At 26.3% G+C, this 11,396-nt stretch overlaps 1 protein-coding gene across 1 annotated transcript in view; it reads left to right on the plus strand.

The window, feature by feature from the left end:
* The window catches only part of LOC107443298 (very long chain fatty acid elongase 4), a 270,628-nt gene that overhangs the window by 153,708 nt on the left and 105,524 nt on the right, over positions 1 to 11,396 (plus strand). The window lies entirely within an intron of this gene.

Raw genomic sequence — 11,396 nt, forward strand, 5'->3', positions numbered from 1 at the left:
GGGGGACACGCATATTTCACCCTAATTATTACGGATTACTCCTTATATTACTGATCTAATTACATACCGTATATTAATTTATATTACCTGTACACTGATTAATATGACACCAAAATGAATTTCAAGTTAGAAATTCTACACTAGTTATAAACGCGCTTATGTATTAAAAAATGAACAAACATAATAGATTTTCACTTTTCCTTAGTGTCGAAGAAAAATGGTCATTCAAAAAAAGATCATGGTTATAAGGTGATTGTGTTAAGAACCAGTGTTTATATCCAGTCAGTCACTTAAAATAAATGAATTTAAGAAATATTTAATCTTGGAAGTTTAAACCTAAAAAATATTAAATCCTTGATGCATATTTCAAAAAAGAATTCTCTTACATCCCTTACTCCTGAAACGAAATGCAAATGTTGATACTCGTGGATAGTAAATCAATTCAGCTCTTGGCTGATGATAGTTTCATAAGGAAATCAAGTAACGACAGTTTTTTAGAACTACAGAAATTAATGAGATCATAACAATAAACACGAAAAACCAAACTTCTTTGAGTAGTCCACTGGTTGTCTCTATGAGTCAGAGACTCGACCCGAAAAAACGAAGCGATGTTTTGAACATGAAAAGAAGATACTACTAAAATTAATTCTTATTGAGTCACACATTCTTTTTTTCAAGGACAACTGATTTTTTTCTTCTTTCAAATCCATGTTCATTTTGTTACGTTTAACATATTAACAAAATGTTTCAACATATAATTACTATAACATAATACAAACAAAATAATAATGTAATTGTTTAATAAATAATGATATTTAGAAACAAAATGATTTATGTAATTTTTTTCTTGAAAAACATCAACTGTTAAGGAAGCAAAAGAAGAAAAAGGAAAAAAAAAAAAGAACAATGATGAATGAGACGAGGTTCGGTGAGCGAAACGAGTTTCTCAAAATGTTTTTTCAAAAAGTTGTTTGTTAAGGATATCAATAATGGAAACAGTTATCGGAAGTTAAAAGATGTTTAGATATTCATTATAATTAATTGAATTTCTTGATAGAAAAGCAGTTGGGAGACGGTTATAAAATAAAATAATATATGAAAAAGAAATAATTATATTTGCTCACACTTTCCACAACTCAACACATTTCCCTTAGGATTTTATTAAGATCTATAAGCGAACAGAAATAATTTTTCTCATTACTATTTTTTTTGAAATAACATTTAAAATTAAAAATTATTTTGAACAAATTGTGTGAGTTCACAATCGTTATTTAATTTTTCGCTTACCAAACAGACTGACATATTAAATACAATTGTGCATGAATCATCACACAGAAGCTGCTCGTTAATCATTTAACCCATCTCTTTAATGGCAATAGCATATTGTTTTAACTTACATCAAAAATTAATACAAATTATAAAACGGTCAATAAGTTTAGGCACCGATTCAAATAAGTTAATCTTAAAATGTAGCGTGATAACGCCGTTCTTCGAAGCTGCGTCGTCAAGGAAAATAAAGGCCATAGTTTAAGTGCTAATTAACACTTGAAGCAATGCGATGATTTTGAACTGATATAATTCTTATGAGCCCAGGTAATGGAGTAGGTTTTTAAATATTAAAACATTAGACGCTTTTTATTGTCACAAAACTGTTATTTAAAAAATAAGCGGCTTTAGACAGATTGACATAACAGCCATGACTCACAGCAGTTATAAAAATAGCATATTATATTGCAAACAGCATTTCATATAAGGACGGATCCTTCGAAATACAGCCCCAAGGTAATAGAATTACATTATAATAACTTTTTTCAATTTTAAACTCTTAATTTGGAAAACAATTTAAATCAAAAAATAATAACAGCGGATTGGAACAAGAAAATTAAATATAACAGGTAAACATCTTTAAATCAGAGATACAAAAATATTTTATAGGAAATCAATACTTTAATGACTTTTATTAACGTATCGCACTGAGTGAAAATCGGTAATTTCAACGAAAATTTTGATTTCTGTTTCAATCCATATTTAAACTTTAGATCATTAGCTTTCCAAAATCCTTTGAAATTTTTATTTCCGATTTTCAGAAATAAAGTTACAATTGTTTTTTCGTATGTTGACAAACGAAACCGTAAGTAAGTTTACGAAACTTAAATGTTTTTTGCGCCCAGTCGCTAACCGATTGGAGAGGGGGTTGAAGTTTATTTTTCCGACTGTCATATAGTATATATATAGGCACACACATACAAATTGTATTTGCGCTAAAGCTTGATAATCAAAGGTAAAACAAAACAAATAAAAGAGTTCAAATGCGACACAAAACTTGAGCTTCCAAAGTTTATTTTGAAATCATTTCGACTAGTTACAAACATAATGCTATTTATCGAAATAATTTTTACAGCACTTAAAAATGCAACCGCCATAGGTGATAAATGTTGTTGTTGTAATTTATTTATGTCACACTAGAGCTGCATAATGGGCTATTGGCGACGGTCTGGGAAACATCCCTGAGAACGATCCGAAGACATGCCGTCACAATTTTGATCCTCTGCAGAGGGGATAGCACCCCCGCTTCGGTAGCCCAACGACCTGCACGCGAAGTCGAGCACTTTACAGTAACACAGTTTAAAATAATTGTTGCCACAGTTTGTGGAAATAATTTTAAAAAATGAAGTTGTAAATTTAAATGTTTTTCAATGCAACTTTTGAATACTTTTACTTTATATTTAAATGTTTTTTGAAAAATCACTTAGTTATTCAAATTTATCTTTTGTTTCATCTAAACGTTGTTACCATAACTTAATTAGAGCAACTGTTTGAAGATAAGAAAGTAAGTCATAATCAGCAAATACAGACTTCTATCAGAAATTGATTCAAAACAAAATTCATTCAAAAATAAATTGTCGTTTCATTTTTAAAAAATTAGAAAAATAATGTGGAAAAACATTAAAAATATTTGCCATTTAAATTACAACTGACGAAATTCACATAAAAAGGAAAAGAAAAAAAATTAAGATATTAGCAAAGTTACGTTATATTAATTATATTAGCTACGTAAATTTAATTTGACGTTGCTTTAAAAGTGAAAAATATTCTACCAACTTATCAAGCTTAATATTGTTAACAATATCTTTTTCTGCTTTGAGTAAAAGCAGTGAATTTAGGCGTTCGCCAGTCATTGTTGTTCGAAGATAGTTTTTAATCAATTTCATCTCGCTGAAAATTCTTTCATTTGTCTCAACTATCATTGGTGCAGTTAACGCTAATAGATTTAACAATGAAAAACTTATGAAAACATTTATGCTAAAATGATTATTCTACATTTTTAATACGAAACTGTGAATTGAATTTTCACATAATTATAAAATTATTAAGTTTCTTTTTACTAATAATTAACTTAAACAAATAGAGAACTGTCAACTTTAGTCAAGAAGATAATATAAAAAATATTAAATACAGTTTGAACTTACCATAAAAACAAAGCCTACGAACAAATATAGAATTTGAAATTTCTATTAAATAAGATCTATGAAAAATAATTTCAACTGAAAAAATCTAAAAAAAAAAGAAAAATACTATTTCAAATTCAAAATAAAAAAGCTTAGTAAATAACTATTAAAAAAAGGTAAAATAATTCCAATTTTTGGAATTCAAATGTGATTTCTATCTCAAGCTGCTGCTAATGAATATAAATAACATTACATTTCTTAATTGCTCTTTTTTCTTTCTTTTAATCATTTTACTGTACAAAAGAGATTAAAAAAATAATTTTATATGCTTCATAAATAACAATTTTTTACCCACATATATTTTTAAAAAAAAGAATCCCTTTCGAGAAAGTTTTATACCTAAATTAAGCAACAATTGAGGAAATAATTTAATTGGAAAATAACAACACATTTAATGCAATTTAATTAAACTTAATATTTAAACAATAAAACTACAAATAATAAATATTTATAAAAAATTTACTTATATTCAAAAAAGCTGCGGTAGATTGAATGACTGTTGGCTTGTGAGCGGATTTTCTATTTTATACAATCATAATATGAATTTATTAAATACGCTTTGAGTAACTAAGTTCTGGTACTGGACTGTTAAAGTGAAGTAATTGGTACCACAGCTGTCCCTTGCTTCCCCTCTTTAACGACATACACCAAGATATTGTCTTTATTCTTAGAAAGAGTAAGAGAGAATATGGCATTTCTAGCTAACCACTTTTAAAACACCCTCGATTCTTCAAGTTGACAGAAATCTCTGGGGTTTTCAAGATCAGACGACACCATCCTTTTCTTGCGCCTTTTCGTAGTGTCGGCTTGATTAAACAGACTTGCCACTTTTCCGTGAATACTCGGAATCGAAGAATTCCTCTACTTTCACCGTATTTTTATTGAAATAATTAATGAATCCAAAATTACAACATTTAATGCTTTGAACTCGGCAACCATCCACAAATTGTGTGAAATGATTGAAGCGTCGATTCAATTGAGTGTAACTCAATTAACTGTTTCAGAATTTCCCGGATTCTTGAGAAAAAAATATTAAAAACAAAATATAATATTTTATTTTCAAAACAGAAACTTTTATAAAGGTGAATTGAGGATCACATATATGTTTACTATTTTCCATAGAGAATATCAAATTTTATTGTGATGATTATTTGTTCTAAAGATATGAATTGATCCCTGAACAATTTATTTTAGGTTACAAACATTTTAACTAAAATAATAATCCAATCATCATAGAATTTTAAAAATTATGAACTGATGGGTAGTTAATAAATTAAATGTTTTTTTTAAAAAATGTTTGAAGTCATTTGGAGTTAGCAAAAAAATTCATAATAGAAAAATAGCTTTTAAAAATTTAAAATATGAATTATTTAATAATTTGTGTTATTTAAACAGAATTTAACAATTTAAATAAGATATTTTGAATAATAAAGTACCCTATTTAATAGGTACTCTCATTTGTAATTTTCCCAACCATATTTTGAAAGTAAAAGAAAAACAAATAGGTTACGTCACCAGCACGATTATTTCATTTAAAATTTATTAATTCTTTAAGAAAGACTTCAGAGAATTAATAACTGAATTTTATGATACATTATTAGCTAACTAAAAATTAAGGTCACTAAAATTTTTTTAAATTTAAGAATGTGTCGTGGAAATAATAATATGAGAAAATCGTTTTCGAGATTTTGGCTTGTAATATCGGCCATCTTGCTTCAAATTATCATAAATGGTTACTCTTGGAGAAGAGATAAAAAACCGAATTGGAAAACTCACATTTGACAGCAAGATATGCCGAGTCGGGTCTTGGACAAAATCCCGAAAATCCAGATAACATTGAAATCCGTTTAAATCTCATCACCGATGAAATATCCGACAATGAAAGAATTTCGGCTAAGTCGGGATTTTAGCTTGTTAAAAGAAAAACAGACTCAACCTGAATTTGCCAACTGGAGGATATCGCTAGGGGGACCCCCCTCTCATGTTGACGACGGACCTGCAAAGGTATTTGAACTCATTAAGACAAACAAAATTTAAGACTTACATTAAGATTTATACATTTAAGACAAACAAGATTAATTTTCAGATATTTATTTTCAAATCATTAATTTTTTCGTTGTTCATAATTTTCTTGCACTTTAAATGCTTTTTCTGAAAAACGTTAATTTTGCAAAAATTTCTTTGACATTTTGAATGTAGATTTTGTGAAATGTTAGTAATGTTTTAAACTGAACGCTAAGTTTGAATTTGTTATTTTTATCAAGTTTTAAGTAAGAATAATTTAGACATTTTCTATAAAAATTCGATATGACAGAACGTATTTAGTTCTAGTTCATTGCTTATTTTTTTCCTTTTTAAGATTTTAGTTCAAAACACAGAAGATCACATTTTTATTATATCTAGAAAAAATTTTTTTTTGAAATTTATGTATTACAACTTGTTGTAGAGCTGTTAACGTAACATGAATAATTTGTAGTTCTTAAGCTCAAATTTGAAAAATAATTTATAAATTTTTAAACTTCAAATTTATAATTTTAGAATCCCTTCTTACCAAATGTAAGATTAAAATTTTAATTGAATATTTTTAAAAAAAAATTTTTTTGTCGAAACCAGTTGGATACCTACATTTTATGCTGATAACAAACAAAAAAAAAATATGGAAGTCAGCGAAGGAAAACTGGATCTTACCATGTGATCGGTCAATTTAAAAACATTCCGCGGAAATAGTTTGACTGCAATATAAGACAACTTTATTTCGTTGATTATAGAGAAATTTATTTTTTAAAAGTAGCTATTGAAAATTACTCCATTCTATAAATATTTTGAAGCACGCCTTTAGGGGCCATTTAAATACTACGTAAGCATCTAAATGGGAGGAGTTTAGAATTTACTTATTTTTGTTCACAAGCGGGAGGATGCTATGAGCAATGTTGACATAAAAGTCTACTTATTTTCCTCTTAAAGAGCAAAATAAGAAACGTAACAAAAAAATTACGTGTAAAAGCTGAATAGACGACTAGAATTGGGCAAATTGTTTAAATTTTGGACAAAGTTGAGGTAAATAATTCGGTTGTAAGCTCGGTTTTACTTCTTTACATCACAAAACTAAAAGTTTAGTTGTCCATTCCGGGGAAAAGAGTTGCAGATTGCACTTATTAATTAGCACACTTGAGGTCAACCCCTCGAGCCATTAAGATTGAGTCTTAGAACTTGAAGATCTTATCATTAGATCAAAAGTTATCCAGGATGGTCAGGATATATATATATATATATATATATATATATATATATATATATATATATATATATATATATATATATATATATATATATATATATATATATATATATATATATATATATATATATATATATATATATATATATATATATATATATATACATACATATATATATATATATATATATATATAGTTATTTGATTGAATAACAGATGGCAGCACCACAATTTTATGTTGTTAAATTTTTTTAAGCGATGCAAGTAAATCAGTCATTTCCATAGCTTTCGAGCAGAATTGTTTTTAATAAGAATTCTTTTAACTGTTTTAAGCGCTATTGAAACAAGATTTATTTATTATTTTGTATATATATATACAGGGTTATTCATAATTCCCTCCGCCTGTAAACGCCATTTTTCCTCACTACAACTGGCTTCAATGGTACATGTAACTGGCATCTACCGGCAACTGCTTAAATTAAAACTTGAATGCTCTCGGAATAATTTCATATGTTCTTTTTTGCCATATCCGTCTTCGTTTTTTTACTATAACGCTTCGAAACCCCGGAGGGAATTATGAATAACCCTGTATATATATATATATATATATATATATATATATATATATATATATATATATATATATATATATATATATATATATATATATATATATATATATATATATATATATATAATAAATAAATAAATACAAGAAAACACTAAGAAAGTTAAGAAAAACAATAAGTAACATTTATTGCGCTTAAGCTGCAAGTAAACAGCACTCATTAGATAAGTTCAAAATGAAGAATAAAACAAAGAAAAATTATAGACATATGAAAAAAAGGGGGTGGGAAATAATAAGTAAAAAAAAAAAAAAAAAAAAAAAAAAAAAAAAAAAAAAACAATATTATATTTTAAAAAAAAAAACAAAAAAAAAGTGAATTGTTAATTAAAAAACCGGAAAAAAGCCGGAAAAAAAAGATATAATCTTTTCTTCAGCCCACACGATTATATCCTAATAAATCTGATAAAAAACAATGGATACCCAACTAATGTAATAAAATTTTATATAAAATCATTGAATTAATCGTATATTTTGGTGGATATATTTTCTAAACATTTTTTTTTGTTAATTTTTATGATTTTCCCATGTGCAAATCCATTTGGCCAAAATTCATTGCCAAAATTATTTACTAAATAATTTCTTTGTTAATTTATGTAATTTTTCCATGTGCAAATCCATTTCGGGCAAATCCGTGGCTATAATTATGTACTAAAATTTTTTCTTTGTTAATCTTTCCATGTGCAAATCCATTTCGGGCAAATCCGTGGTTAGAATTATTTACTAAAAATTCCTTTGCTAAATAATTTCCCTTGTTAATCTATACAGTTTTTCCATGTGCAAATCCATTTCGGGCAAATCCGTGGATAAATTGTTTGCTAAAAATTTCTTTATTAATTTATACAATTCCATGTGCAAATCCATTTCGGGCAAATCCGTGGTTAAAATTATCTGCTAAAATTTTTTCTTTGTTAATTTTTCCATGTGCAAATCCATTTCGGGCAAATCCGTGTTAAAAATTATCTATTAAAATTTTTTCTTTGATAATTTAAATAATTTTTCTATGTACTAATCCATATCGTGCAAATCCGCGGCTAAAATTATTTGCAAAGCAGGCAATTTATGTTTCTCTTTTCTATTTTATATTTTTTCTTAAATGAACATCTATCTTCTAAAACTATTTATGATCAATTTTTAAAATTATCCAGTATAATATTACCTTGTGCACATCCATTTCGGGCCCATCCTTGGTAACTAACAAATCAAAACTCAGAATAACAAATCACTTCAGCAGTGCAGTAAGAACGACACTTTAGAACCCTTTTGTTACACTCAATTTGCGCTTTTGTTTTCATCTTTTGTTTTCATATTTTGTAATCTGGCAATCTTTCTGCGAAAACATTTTTAAATCATTCTTGAAAAATAACTGTCCATGTAAGTTGTTATGATTTTGCTACTCGCTTTATAGTCCCCCCTTTTTAATGTTTTTTCTTTTTCTTTTATTTTTTCTTTTTATTTTATTTTATTATCTGTTTTTACATGTTATATTTACTTTTTATGATCTATTTTTATGTAGTTATTTTATAAAAATAAATTTTTTTTTGAGTGCTCCTCACACTATTGTATTAATATATTTTGCTTTGGCTTTATTGATACAATATCAGTAAGCACTCTGTTTTGCGGATATAATCGTGTGGGCTGAAGAAAAGATTATATCTTTTTTTTTCCGGCTTTTTTCCGGTTTTTTAATTAACAATTCACTTTTCTTTTTTTTTTTTTTTTTTAATATAATATTGTTTGTTGTTTTTTTTTTTTTTTTTTTTTTTACTTATTATTTCCCACCCCCTTTTTTTCATATGTCTATAATTTTTCTTTGTTTTATTCTTCATTTTGAACTTATATATATATATATATATATATATATATATATATATATTTAAATGCAATTGGTTTTTTTAATGGACAATTACAGTAAATTTTTTTTATAATTTTAATACATTCAGAATCCTTGAAAACCACCAGAAAACATTTTAATACTATTCTAAGACAGCTAATTATTAAGTTATTTTTTAGCAAGAAACGCTTACTTTTGTTTTCATCTGAAACGGGGAGTCACGTGATTATTCTCAAATTGACGTCATTTGTGTCCATCTGCACTTGCTTTACTGTGAAAGCCATAGCGTTTTTGCTTTCGTTTGAATTTTGGTAATTAAATACAACAATATTAGATGGTTTATAACTATGGGAGAACAAAGATAATTATAATAAATTGTGCCCTAATGTAGCTTTAAAAAAATGAAGCTTAAAATAACGCATTTTTATAATATTTTCTAATAATAATATAAAATTAATAGTTTAATTGGTACTCATTGAAATATTGTTAATAGCTGATGGTTCTGATTATTATAGTTTTTTTAGTTCAGTAAGAAAGGGGTTAGAATGAGTTATGGATGTCTGGAATTAGTAATTAAAATTGTGCATCATAAATACAAAAAAAATTGTTCTTCATTTTTTTAACTACATATTAAGCTTAATTTGAACGTGTATTTTAAATTCATTCAAGAGATTTATTTTCATGTTAGGTAAAAGAAATGTTGAATCAATTTTTTATATAGAATTGTTTTAGATTTTAAAATGTTGTAAAGCTCAAGTTTTTTATTTATTTATTCTGCGTAAATTCAAAGCATAGAATTGTCTTCAGCATGGCAGTAGTTTTTTAAAGAACTTGTGATCCCAGCAAATCTTTAAATTCCTTCTTTCAAAAAAATAAATATTAAAGTTAAAAAAAATTAATATATTCCAGTAAATTTTATTAACTTTATTGCAATTGCGTTAATCTGTGTTATAAGAGTATTTGAAATCAAGCATATGCATTTTATTTATTCCACATTGCAGAAACGGGAATTCAATTTTATAAATGCAGATAAAAATTTCCATCTTTTCGCCATAACAAACTTTCTATTTACTCAAAGAATAAAAATATTGAGAAAAATATCAACATTACTGATGTTTTTTTTTAATTATTTAATAAATAATAAAGTATGTGCATTCGAATTTCCTTTCATTTTGTATAAGTTTATTTTTTATTATTATTCTTAAGCTTTATTGAAACAGAAACGTCTAGCTAAATGATATTCGCTGAAATTATGTGGGAAAATTAAATAACATTAAGTTAAATTTTAAGTAAAGTAGATTACGGCGATGAAGATGGACAGATATATTTCTATGGACTAGATTCTTGAAAGTGTTGATTAGTTTTCAGCGGTACCAAATGCTTAACCTGAGACTTTTTCAACTATTTTAATTAAATTATTTTAGTTATATGTGTATAATGTATTAATTTTACTATTTCAGAATTCTTCATTGCAAGCACTGACAAACAGTTTGCAAGAATAAGGAGAGAAATTAACAATAACCATACTTTGTAAATACTCTATTGCAGAAACAGGAGTTAAAATGTATAAATTTAATAATAAAAATTATTTCTAACTGTAGCGAAATTCCTGTTTACTTAAAAAATAATAAATATAATTTATGTGTTTTTAAATATTTAATACAAAGTAAACTGCATACTTACATAAACTGCATTAGTAAATATTTACATATAAAAGAAAATAAAAGAAGCAAAATTAAATTATATTATTTGAATTATGGAACATTAGCACATAGATTGTAACGATGATGGATTCATATTTTTCAATGTGCTTGACTTATGAAAACACTGATTTGCTCTAATGCAATACCTAATAATAAAATCGTTCATCCTATATCTAAATGTATACTATTTCTATCCCACCTGCGACTGATTTTAATTAAGTAATTAAGCTGTAATAGATCATTATTTTAACTTAGAAATAAGGGTATTAAAATGATATTTAATATGACCTTTAGCAACACTAATTTCTGCCGAAAAGAAATGTTGATTCACCCCGAAGAGCAGCTGCATATTCATTTCTTCAGTTATTTTCGTGATAAATAAACAGTTTGACGTTTTAAAATCTTTCTTTTATTTTGCACAGGCTCTCCAAACCACAAATTTAATTCACAAAATTTTTACTAATAATTTACAAAGGATGTTCATACG

The sequence above is a fragment of the Parasteatoda tepidariorum genome, chromosome 10 (genome assembly GCF_982258835.1).
Source record: "Parasteatoda tepidariorum strain Cologne lab strain chromosome 10, Ptep-v5.0, whole genome shotgun sequence".
Classification (NCBI taxonomy): domain Eukaryota; kingdom Metazoa; phylum Arthropoda; class Arachnida; order Araneae; family Theridiidae; genus Parasteatoda; species Parasteatoda tepidariorum.